General features: G+C 36.5%; 1 pseudogene; it reads right to left on the bottom strand.

The window, feature by feature from the left end:
- Window positions 1-4,869: 4,869 nt before the first annotated feature.
- LOC114215946 (large ribosomal subunit protein uL11m pseudogene) lies at window positions 4,870-5,456 on the bottom strand (annotated as a pseudogene).
- Window positions 5,457-9,552: the final 4,096 nt, after the last annotated feature.

Genomic DNA, 9,552 nt, shown 5'->3' with positions numbered 1-9,552 from the left:
TGGCGGCATCACAATTCCAGACTTCCAGCTCTACTACAAAGCTCTCATCATCAAGACAGTATGGTACTGGCACAAAAACAGACACATAGATTAATGGAACAGAATAGAGAGCCCAGAAATGGATCCTCAACTCTCTTGTCAACTAATCTTCAACAAAGCAGGAAAGAATGTCCAATGGAAAAAAGACAGTCTCTTCAAAAAAGGGTGTTGGGAAAATTGGACAGCCACATGAGGAAGAATGAAACTGGACCATTTCCTTACATTGCACACAAAAATAGACTCCAAATGGTTGAAAGACCTAAATGTGAGACAGGAGTCCATCAAAATCCTAAAGGAGAACACAGGCAGCAACCTCTTCGACCTCAGCCGCAGCAACTTCTTCCTAGAAATATCGCCAAAGGGAAGGGAAGCACAGACAAAAATGAACTATTGAGACCTCATCAAGATAAAAAGCTTTTGCACAGCAAAAGAATCAGTCAACAAAACCAAAAGACAACCAACAGAATGGGAGAAGATATTTGCAAATGACATATCAGATAAAGGGCTCGTATCTAAAATCTAGAAAGAACTTATCAAACTTAACACCCAAAGAACAAGTGATCCTGTCAAGAAATGGGCAGAAGACATGAACAGACATTTTTCCAAAGAAGACATCCAAATGGCCAACAGACTCATGAAAAAGTGCTCAGCATCACTCAGCATCAGGGAAATCCAAATCAAAACCTCAATGAGATACCACCTCACACCAGTCAGAATGGCTAAAATTAACAAGTCAGGAAACAACCAATGTTGGTGGGGATGCAGAGAAAGGGGAACCCTCCTCACTGTTGGTGGGAATGCAAGCTGGTGAAACCACTCTGGAAAACAGTATGTAGGTTCCTCAAAAAGTTGAGAATAGAGCTACCATACGATCCAGCAATTGCACTACTGGGTATTTACCCCAAAGATACATATGTAGTGATCCGAAGGGGTACATGCATCCTGATGTTTATAGCAGCAATGTCCACAATAGCCAAACTGTGGAAAGAGCCAAGATGTCCATTGACAGATGAATGGTTAAAGAAGAAGTGGTATATATACACAATGGAATATTATGCAGCCATCAAAAGGAATGAGATCTTGCCATTTGCAATGACGTGGATGGAACTGGAGGGTGTTATGCTGAATGAAATAAGTCAATCAGAGAAAGACATCTATCATATGACCTCACTGATATGAGGAATTCTTAACCTCAGGAAACAAACGGAGGGTTGCTGGAGTGGTGGGGGGTGGGAGGGATGGGGTGGCTTGGTGATAGACACTGGGGAGGGTATATGCTATGGTGAGTGCTGGGAATTGTGCAAGACTGTTGAATCACAGATCTGTACCTCTGAAACAAATAATGCAATATATGTTAAGAAAAAAAAAGAAGATAGCAGAAGGAGAAGAATGAAGGCGGGGAAATCGGAGGGGAAGACGAACCATGAGAGACGATGGACTCAAAAACAAACTGAGGGTTCTAGAGGGGAGGGGGGTGGGGGGATAGGTTAGCCTGGTGATGATTATTAAAGGGAATGTTCTGCGTGGAGCACTGGGTGTTATACACAAACAATGAATCATGGAACACTACATCAAAAATTAATGATGTAATGTATGGTGATTAACATAACAAAAAAATTTAAAGAAAAAAAAGTACCATTCTGGTGAATAATGTTGATGATGGGGAAGGCTACGAATATGTAGGAGCAGGAAGTATATGGTAAATCTCTGCACCTCTCTCAATATTATTGTAAATCTAATAAGACTGGTCTTAAAGTCTTTAAAAAAAAAAAACTGTAAAATACTCCTAAAAGACACAAGAAGCTGACTTGAACAAATGGAAAAGCCTCCCTTGTCCTTGGTTAGAATATTCCAACATTATAAAGATGTCTGTTCTCCCGAAGTCATTTTATAAATATAATGTAATCCCAATAAAGATGTCAGTGAAACTGAACAAGTTTATAATAAAATTCATATGGAAAAAAAGATATTCAGAAATAGACAAGAAAATTGAAAAAAAAAGATTATTATAGAGGACCATTTCTACCAGGGGTTAAAATATACTATAAAATCTCTATGATTAAAATCATGTGGCACTAATAAACAAGGAAATTTATTTGATATACTTCTAGGAAAACCATCTGTAAGAAAAAATAGGAGAAAATATTTGTGACTTTGGGCAAAGACTTTTAATTAAGATATGAATAGAAACCAAAAAAGGAAAAGTGTAGTTAATTCAACTTCTTGAAAATTAAAAACTTCTGCTCTTCAAAATGAACTTCAAAGAAAATGAAACAGCAAAAAAAAAAAAAAATTGAGAGAATATATTTGCAGATTACATACCTAGGCAAAGCACTTGTATCCAGATTATATCAAGTACTCCTATAACTCACTAATAAAACACACAGCCTAATTAAGAAATGAGGAAGGTATTTGATCAGATACTTTACAGAATTAGATATATGAATGGCCAATAAGCACATGAGAAGATGTTTAACATCATTAGTCACCAAGGAAATGTAAATTAAAACCACAATAAAATACCAATACACATCAGTTAAAACGACCAAAATTTTAAAAATATGTGTACTAATAATGCAAAGGATTGGCAAAGATAAGGAGTGAATGGAACTTTTATCCATTGGTGGGAATATAAAATTTTATGGACACTTTGGAAAACAGCTTGGTAATTCCTTAAAAAGCTAAAATGCAACAACCTTATGACCCAGCCATTCTACTCCTACGTATACACTCAAAATAAACGTCCACACAAAGACTTAAACATGCTGATTATAGAAGCTACAAGCTCTATTTATAAATTCTGAAGTAGAAACAAGCCAAATATCCATAAGTAGGTGAAAGAATAGACAAATTATTTTTTATAGTATAATACTACTCAGCATTAAAAATCAGTGAATTACTGATGATAAAACATATGGATGAATCTCAAACCATCAGGTTATATGAAGGAAGCCAGACACAAAATGTGACACTGTATGATTCTATTTTTGAAAAATCCTCAAATAGCCAATACTAATTTATGGAGACAAAAAGCAGATCAGTAGTTTCCAGTAGAGCCACGAGATGGGGGAGAATTTGACAGAGAATAAACACAAAGAAATTTTTGAAGTGATGGAGGGGCACTTGGGAGCTCAGCTGGTTAAAAGTCTGCCTTCAGCTGAGGTCATGATCCCAGGGTCCTGCGATCGAGTACTGCGTCAGGCTCCCTGCTCACTGGGGAGCCTGCTTCTCCCTCTCCTGCTCCTCCCGCTCGTACTCTCTCTCTCTCAAATAAATAAATAAAATCTTAAAAAAAAAAAGGAAGCTTTTTGAGGTGATGCAAATGTCCTATATCTCGATTCTGCTGTGATTACGTATCATATATGCACATATGTGTATATATATATACATATATATATATAAATGTCATAACTAACCAAACAGTACTCTAACACAGGTGTTCATGTTATTATATGCAAACTATATCTTAATAAAATAAGAAGACAAAAACAATAACATCACCAATGAGGCACATATACTAATTGCTTCTCAGAAATGATGTCCTGGAAAGAACACACTATGACTTACATAGTACTACAATTCAGGATACATAATCTGAATCTAAACATGGGGAAATATCTCACAGTCCTAAATTAAGAGATAGTCTACAAAATAACCTGTATTGCTCAAAAATACTATAGTGAAAAGACAAAGAAAGACTGAGAATCTGTTCCATACTAAAGGAGACTAAGGAGAAATGCAACAGAAATCCTTAGTCTCTGCACACTATAGGTATATGTGAGGAAACAGACAATGGACTATGATGGTAGTTGAAGGTGTTATGCCACTGTAAAATTTTCCAAACTTGATAACTGTACTGTATTTATGTAAGACAATACCCTTTTCTTACGAAATATACACTGAAGTGTTAAAGGGTAAAGAGTTCTGATGTGTAGAAAAATTGTCCAATGGTTAGAAATGGTTAGGAAAAAAATATATATATATACATAGATTTACATATGTATATATACATACAGAAAAGATGAAAAGCAAATGTGGCAAATGTTCAAAACTTGGGACTCCATATAAAGAGTATATGGTCTTTCTCAGTAACACAAATTTTCTGTAAATTAGAACTTATTCCAAGAAGAAATGTTAACATTTTTAAAATGGAAGTTTGAATAGGGTTTAATTTGAACACATTCTTTTCTTAGAATGACTCTGGTATTCAGTCAAGGTCTCCAAGTCAACGTATTGATTTTCTCTAAGTTTTAGAGGAAAACCATTTCTGTAATTTTCAGTTGTTTTCTTAAAAATAAATGGGATTTTTGCTTTATACATTAACTTGTCTTTTCAGTTTTTAATATAGAAATGAAAATATAGTGACAATTCAACATTAATTGTATTGTAAATACCAAATATGCCTTTAAAAAAAAAGAGCCTACCATAATAAAGTAGCCATAATCTCAGCCAATTACCTGTGTCAAGCTTCTCTCTGAAGTGAGAGAGTATTTTTTGCAACATACTTAACCACTTCCAGTTATTACATAACTGCTTAGCAAACTGTTCCTTCATTTTTTTGAATGACAATAATTTGATTTTAATCCTCGAAATCCTGTAAGGTTATATGCTCCATTCTCTATGTAAGTTAATTTCCGAATCTAAATCATAAATGAAAACCAATGATTCCCATATGAGCAAACCATGTGAAAGGCCATACACCATAGATAAGAAACTATGTTTCTTTTTTTTTTTTTTTTTTTGGGTGACAAAAGGTTGTTTATTTAAGCTTTATCTCTTGAGACTGTCATACATGTAAAAATATATAATTTAAAGTCAGGGAAATAATAATCAGCTTGGTGTCGCCTCCCTTCTGCCCCTTTGGTACAGCTTTTCTGAACTGAGGTCCTTCACCACACGAATGCCCAGGGAACGGGCAGAGCCAATGATGGATCGAACCACAGAGGACAGGGGCGCATCCTGCAGGGCGAAGGCCTCGTCCTGGGCTTTAACTCGGGCGATCTCGTACACATGCTTCAAGGTCACCAGACCTGCCACTTCCTTCCCTGTCTGCCGGGCCCCCTTCTCAATCCCAGCAGCTGCTTTCAGGAAGTAGGAAACAGTAGGTTGTCCAATTTTGATTTCAAATGTCCTGTCAGGCTTCACAAAAATCTTGGTGGGGAAAGGAATGCCTTCTTTGATGTCCTTTGTCTTCTCGTTGAACTCCTTGCAGAACTGGTTGATGGAAACACCTCTCTGACCCAGGATGGGACCTAGTGGGGGCCCGGACATGGCCTGGCCTGCCCGCACGATGGTCCAGATTATGCCGCCGGCCTCAGGCTTCCTGAGGGCCCGAGTGGCCCGATTCAGCTTCGACATGACGCGGGGTTCCTGGCCTCAGTTCACCTCAAGGCGACAGCAAGAGCGATAGCTTCGGGCGCCGCCATCCTGGGTCAGAGGTCAAGGGTCCTCCAAGAAACTATGTTTCTTAAAGATGCTTTTTTGTGACCTTCTCCAAAATGTCTGTATATAGATAAGATAACTATGAAATTTTGAAAAAAAAATATAATGAGCAGATAGAGTTTTGATAAGCCCATTTGTCTCCATTCACTCATGTCTATTGGATATGAATGCTCTTATTTGATCAATTTCATTATTATGAAGATGTAATCTTTTTCTTCTAGTATAAGTTTTGACCTTTGTCTTCAAGATATTCCTTCAAGGTGAAGCCAGTGGGACAAATACATTCATTGTGTTTTAGATATATGTTTTTGCATTCCCTGGAAACTAAGTTTAGTCAGATAGGAATATTGTCAGCTGCCCAAATTTGATTTCAACCATGAGGTTCAAGGTTTTTGAGACAAAATGAGCACCATCCAGAATTTGCAAGGTTCGAGGTTTATGAGACAAAATGAGCACCATCCAGAATTTGCAAGATACAGAATTTGTCCTAAATTTCACATTCCAGTATTATGGAATGACATATATTCCAAGGCAGGTCCTGCTACAAATTAACCAAATTTTAGATAAATTAGACCCTTTAAGGCATTGCTAGGCTCAAAGCAAGTAAAGAAAGGGAAATTTTTGGAAACTTTTACTCTGCTAGCAGCAACAACAAAAAGTGAGCAGGAAGCAGAGAATTGTAAGCACACTTCAAATGCATCGTTTCATGGAGACACAAGTTAACAGCAGCAGGTTGTGGTACTGACCTTAACACTCCTCCGTTAAGCGAGGAAAATGAAAGTGAGCTGATGTGGTCTTAGATGAGGGAGGCTCTTGGATGGGTGAAAACACAGATCCTCTCTAGAGGAAAACATTCCCAAATTGGGCTCCCAGTGTGTCCCTCCAAATTCAAATATGTTGAAGTCCTAACCTTCATGGCGATGGTGTCTGGGGATAGGGTTCTTAGGAGGTAATTAAGATTAAATGAGGTTGCAGCCACTCTGGAAAACAGTATGGAGGTTCCTCAAAAAGTTGAAAATAGAGCTACCGTATGACCCAGCAATTGCACTACTGGGTATTTACCCCAAAGATACAAATGTAGTGATCTGAAGGGGTACATGCACCCCAGTTTATAGCAGCAATGTCCACAGTAGCCAAACTATGGAAAGAGCCTAGATGTCCATCAACAGATGAATGGATAAAGAAGATGTGGTATATATATATACAATGGAATATTATGCAGCCATCAAAAAACAAAATCTTGCCATTTGTGTGTGGATGGAACTAGAGAGTATTATGCTAAGCGAAATAACTCAATCAGAGAAAGACATGTATCGTATGATCTCACTGATATGAAGAATTCTTAATCTCAGGAAACAAACTGAGGGTTGCTGGAGTGGTGGGGGGTGGGAGGGATGGGGTGGCTGGGTGATACACATTGGGGAGGGTATGTGCTATGGTGAGCACTGTGAATTGTATAAGACTGATGAATCACAGACTTGTACCTCTGAAACAAATAATACATTATATGTTAAAAAAAAAAAAAAGAAGAGAGTAGGAAGGGGAAAAATGAAGAGGGGGAAATCAGAGGGGGAGATGAGCCATGAGAGACGATGGACTCTGAGAAACAAACTGAGGGTTCTAGAGGGGAGGGGGGTGGGGGGATGGGTTAGCTTAGTGATGGGTATTAAAGAGGGCACGTATTGAATGGAGCATTGGGTGTTATACGCAAACAATGAATCATGGAACACTACATCAAAAACTAATGATGTAATGTATGGTGATTAACATAACGTAATAAAATAAAATTTAAAAAGAAAAGATTAAATGAGTTTATAAGGGTGGGGTACTAATCCTACGGAATTGGTGGCCTTATGAGGAGAGGAAGAGAGAGAGAGAGATATCTTTCCATCAAATGCATAGAGGAAAGGCCATGGGAGGACATGGAAAGAAGGTGGCCATCTGCTAGCCAGGAAGAGAATTCTTACCAGACACTTAACTCTGTTCGAACCTTATCTTGGACTTTCCAGGCTGCAGGATTGTAAAGAAATACATTCCTATTGTTTCAGCCACCCAGTCTACGATATTTTGTTATGGCAACCTGAGCAAACTAAGATACAAGATACATTTGAAAAAGAAAAGGAAAAAAAACCCTCTAGAATTAAAAAAACATAAAATTGTAACAAGAATTCTCAACTGATAATTTAAACAAACTATTAGAAATTACTAAAGGGAAAGGGGATTGAAAGATAAATATCAGGATGATCCAAAGATATTTTTACAAAGGTAAGAGTTAGGTCATACAGGAGGTAGAACTACTTGCAATATTTATATATGGTAAAGTACTTATACCATAATAGATAGAGAATTATTTTAAATCAATAAAAGTGTCAACAATCCAATTTTTAAATGTACAAAAATTGGACAGACACTTCAAAAAGATAACTTAAAGGACAATAAGCATATGGAAATTATCATCAGAGAAAGATCAATTAGATCCACAATGAAATACCACTGCTCATCCACTAGAAAGGCTGAAATTAATAAGGCTGGGTATATAAAGTCTTGGTGAGGCCGCAGATCAATTGGAAGTCTTACATTTCCTGTGGAATTGTAGAAATGATTGGTAGAAAGAATTTAGAAAATGCTTTCAACCAAAATATTCCTTACATGTCAGCTGTAACACAGCAATTCCACTCCTGCACATATATCCAAGATAAATAAGTTTATTTGTTAACCAAAAAAAAAAAAAAAAAAAAAAAAAAGTACATGAATGTTCATAGTAGATATAGTTGTAGTTATCCAAACCTGGAAACTACCTGAATTATCTCAACAACAGAAGGTAAAAATTGTGGTATATTTACACAACAAATTACTACATGGCAATGAATGGAGATAAGTTACTACTACACTGAAATGCATAGATAATTCCACAGACATGATGTTTAGTGAAAGAAATCAAGGACAAAATTGTACCTGCTATATATACAAATTTCAAAAATAATCAAAATTACAGTGTTAGAAGACAGAATGGGGTTTACCCTTGGAGCACTCAAAGAACACATGAGCAAGTTTTCTAGGATAGGAGAAGGGTTCTATGTTTTGATCTCAGCTGTAAAAAAAATATTTTAAAAATTTATTGAGATAGTCAACTGAGATTTCAAAAAAGAGCAAAGGTGAAATAAACACACTTCAGATAAAGAAAGAGAATTTATAGACACTGGACTTTCACTTAATGAATTCTAAAGAATATACTACATGAATAAGAAGAATGACTCCAAAGAAATATTTAATATTTAAGAAGAATATTGAGCAAATAAACTTATAGACATGTATATAAATGCAAGCAAGCAGTATGCCTATACCTTCTATTTATTATAATAAACTTTAAATCAAAGGGTTAGAAAGTCAAAGAAGAGTCAGAAGGACTGTTGTATGGGTCCTCAAGCAAGAAAGTTCAAGCCTCAGGTTCTAGTTCTACTTTTTACTCTTTAATCTGGTGCTCATGGCAAAATCCCTCTAAACATCACACTTACACCTTCAAAATAAAATAAAATAACATTTTAAAATAAAAATATTTATAACTCTTGCCCATTTAGCAAAAGTGGTTATAAGAATCAAATGCACTAATGAATATAGGGGTCTTTAAAAATCATAAAATATAATGATTAAGATCCCATGACTGTTATTATTAAATCATAAAATAACTAGAAGAACTTTAAAAAAATTGCTCACCTTTTTCCATGTGAGATGAGAACTGGACATGTCCTAGATTATACATCCAGGTAGTGACAGTGCTTATACTAAAATAAAACTGGTCCCCTGACTCAACCAACTGAGCCACCCAGGTGCCCACCCAGGTGCCTTATAAAGCTTTGGACCCTTCCTGCAGAAAAATGAACATACACAATGTGCACACTCACTCATGCAAATTTTGCATAGAATTACAGGAAGCCCAAAGGCCAAAAGTTAAGAATGTTTGGTGTAAAGGAAGTGGTTAGAAATGGAAGAGAAAAAAGCAGCCCCTAACATATGGCTATTACTCTAGGAAACATGGTTAGAATTTTGTGTCAGCAAACACATAACTCCAGA

This window comes from Eumetopias jubatus, unplaced genomic scaffold (genome assembly GCF_037043125.1).
Source record: "Eumetopias jubatus isolate StellerSeaLion01/CBP00866 unplaced genomic scaffold, mEumJub1_p1.0 scaffold_3, whole genome shotgun sequence".
Lineage (NCBI taxonomy): Eukaryota > Metazoa > Chordata > Mammalia > Carnivora > Otariidae > Eumetopias > Eumetopias jubatus.
Note: the sequence above shows the minus strand (reverse complement) of the source record. Positions and strands in the feature narration are given on the sequence as shown.